The sequence below is a fragment of the Nicotiana tabacum genome, chromosome 24 (genome assembly GCF_000715075.1).
Source record: "Nicotiana tabacum cultivar K326 chromosome 24, ASM71507v2, whole genome shotgun sequence".
In the NCBI taxonomy this organism is placed as follows: Eukaryota; Viridiplantae; Streptophyta; class Magnoliopsida; order Solanales; family Solanaceae; genus Nicotiana; species Nicotiana tabacum.
The window spans coordinates 50,890,819-50,894,529 of NC_134103.1; positions in this window are offsets into that span (position 1 = coordinate 50,890,819).

The window sequence follows — 3,711 nt, forward strand, 5'->3', positions numbered from 1 at the left end:
TCATTTAGGCGAACAACCACATTTCATCTTCATACTATCACTTCACTAGTACTTTCAATTACATACAACAACATTATTTCATTGGTTCCCTTTTTGCCATACATATTATTCTTCATTCATGGCACGGTGGACGTATCTTATATTCCATACTTTCATTTCATTACTTTCAATACTCATCATCATATTTCACACATCATTTCATTTCATTGGTTCTATTGGCCACAATCATAACTTTCATTATTGGCACGGTGTCTACACTTTATATCCCCAACTCACTACTTTCACTTTCAATCATCTTTATAAATAATCGATAACAAAGAATCTCAAATCACGACTTTTAGTACACCTATGAGCAAATAAGAGTCTTATGTACATTGAGACTTCTTACACAATTTGGCATAATAACCTTCACTTGAAATGCTACTTAGAGTCATAATATTATTTATATCCAATTCATGCTTTGAACACATTTCCGAACGATAACATCATATGATAAGAGTATCCGAAATACATTTTGAATATATACCTTTCAACACAAAGCTTATTTGGAATAATTGATTTATAAAGAATAACTCGGGACTTACAAGAGCATCATGGAATTCAATTCTATGAAAGAAGTTTAGCCAACATACCTCGCTTTGAGCTTTTCTTAAATTACTACAACGTTCCGAAAATTATAGCAATCCCAATCTATTTTGAGACATAACAAAATTTAACCATAATTAGGAAGATATTCATGGTCTCAACTCGTTTAAGCATTTTATCAAACACTAGGTGTGCAAATTTAACTACAAGGTTCTTCTACAAGATTTCCTTCACTCCATAACTCAATCTTTACTTATTTATGCTCATCTTCCCACAAACCTTATTGGTACATGATTATACTCTTACACCCAAGAATCATACTCCCAATCATCAATCTTTTACTCCAAACTCGAAATTGAAGATTAAGAGTTTGAATCTTACCTATTAGAATAAGATCTTGTGATTAGCTTCCTTGATTCTTGAAGACTGGTGCAAGATTGGATGATTATAATGTTAGGTTCCCTCCTTCTCTCTCTAAAATTCTCTTACCTCTCTCTAAAACCCTCAGAAAACACCCCGAAATAAACCCCAAAGCCTATTTATCAAAATAGGGTTGGGTTATGAAAAGAGAAAAATTAACCCTCCGAACTCAGCTATGCGGTCGCACAATGGACCGCACAATTGGTGTGCGGGTCGCACAATGGTCGCACAAATTGATGCCCAGAACTGGGCTGTTCTAGTCCATTCTCCGACCAGTTTGCAGTCGCATAACCATTTTGCGATCGCATAATGGTCGCAGAATCGCATTCTGTCAGCCATTTGTAATTTGGTCATAACTTCTTGTAGGAATGTCCAAATGATGACCGGTTTGAAGCGTTGGAAACTAAACTCAATGTGCTTTAATTTGATATGTAATACACTATATAAGCCTTCATATCCAGAGAGGTATGCTTGTTCGAAGTTAGGTCTTGTGCGAACTCACTTGAAACTTTATTGTATCATGAAATTTTCAACTTGCCTTAGCCTTGGGGCTCTTCTTAGACCATAAACCATTCTTAGTGCACTTCATACATATATTATCATGATCAATTGATATCATTCATATAATAGTCCTTGTCTACACACAAAATAATATAATTAGCGCACATCAACTTTCTTACTAGCGCTCAGGTACTTCGAAATTTTCCGGGGTGTTAAACCAAAACCACTCCTAACAACACATCCACAACTCAACAAAGAATCACAATATATATCTATAACACCAATCTCAACATTACAGTCATTATGTTATCAAAAGTGGTATCTGGATACGAACTACACATATTTAAATCATAACACATAGAAAGTACCTTTCGAACCATAACCATTTGGCTATACAAACAAGTGAGAAATATTTTCTTTTCACAACACCCACGGCCTTCGAGGTGACTTCCTCGACTCACAGACTTTGCCATAGCACTTTGACAGAGGAAAATCTTAACTTCCAAACTTGTCTAAGTACATCCTATAAGCCAATTATCCATTAACTTCACCTTCAATAGCCTCCACTATAATGATAGACAAAGTGCTAGGAGGTCATGGATCGCCAACATGGACTGGTGAGGTTGTTTGGACTGGGTCAGATGCGAGATTGGGCCAATGTTTTGGCTGAAATTGATTTGATAACAACCATTTTTGTGTTTAATTGTGCAATTGCAATTGTAGCCTTTTGATCTTTAACCCTTTTAAAAATTAATTTAATTAAACTTAATTAAGTCTAATTAAATATGATAGAAATATAATCACCAAATACACCACTAATTATTGTAATTAACTAATTATTTATTAAACACTTTATTTTCTAAATTATGGAATTAATTTTGGATTAATTGAAATAATAAGCGAGTTAATCAAAAATCAAAGGTTAATTTATTGAATTAATTATAAAACTTATGTTTAAAAATATAGAGGCTATTTTAATTATTTTTAATTTACTAAGGGTAATATTTTATAAACATTTAATACCTAATTATTAATTTAACACTATTAATTTATATTTATGTTATATTTATATAAAAATAAGTATTATTGATTATAAAATATTTTTAACACATTTATTGCAAATCATAAAGTATAAATAATTTAATTTTAAAAGGGAGGGTCAAAATTGGTCATCAACTTGATATATTAGGACTTGCATGTGCGGTTAATTATAATTTCGGCTTATGTTCGGATTCGGAGGTTCCTAGATGGTTTTGGCTCTATTTGTCGAAAGTTGGCAATTTGAAGGTTTGGAGAGTTTATAGGTTTGACCAGGAGTTGACTTTGGTTTACAGGGGGAGTTGGTGCTCCGAGACTTTGCTTGAATACATTTAGTGAATGAAAACTTTTATGCAAAGTTTGGTTGTGATCTGTAATTTCTACGTGTGATTCAGACGTGTTTGGCGAAGGTTTCGGATCATTTTGGTTGAGTTTGGAGTAGCTGGTGTAATGATGCATTGCAGTGCATCACGATTATAGAGCAAGGCTCGCTATCATATAGAAGGAATTGGATGGCAGGTATTTGTTCATCGCGTTCGCGAATAGAGTGTCGCATTGACATAGTGTTGGAAGCTAGAAATATCGTGTTAGCGCGTGGATGTTCGTGTTCGCGCGTGGACGTTCGTGTTCGCAGAGTTGTGGTGCTAGGTGGGGTTTTGGCCTTCACGTTCGCATAGGTGTTACTGCGTTCACGTAGGCCTATGTAGTGTTATCATTGCATTCGTATGGGTTGCTTCGCATTCACGAAGTATGGTTGGGGGCTGGAGGCTGTTTGGCCTTCGCGGTCGCGAGGGTAGTGCCTCGATCGCAAAGAGTAATGCCTGGATAGATTTTATAAGTTGTAATTTTGGGATTTTGCCCATCTTTCATATTTTGAGCACTAGACTTCGAGAGGAGGAGAGTTTAAAGAGGAATTTCATTAGTTCATTAGAGGTAACAAATTTTTACTTGGATTTGGCTTTATATTTTGTTTCCCTATAGAATTTTACACTTTAATTATGGAATTTTGAAAAGAAATTTGGGGTTTTGTCTATAATTTTGGAAAGTGGAAATTGGGTATTTGCGAATCTATTTGGACTTGATTGCAGAATCTAATCACATATTTGGTCTCATGGAATTATGGATAGTCGGTATCTATCCCTTGACTCGGATTTTGACCATATGGGT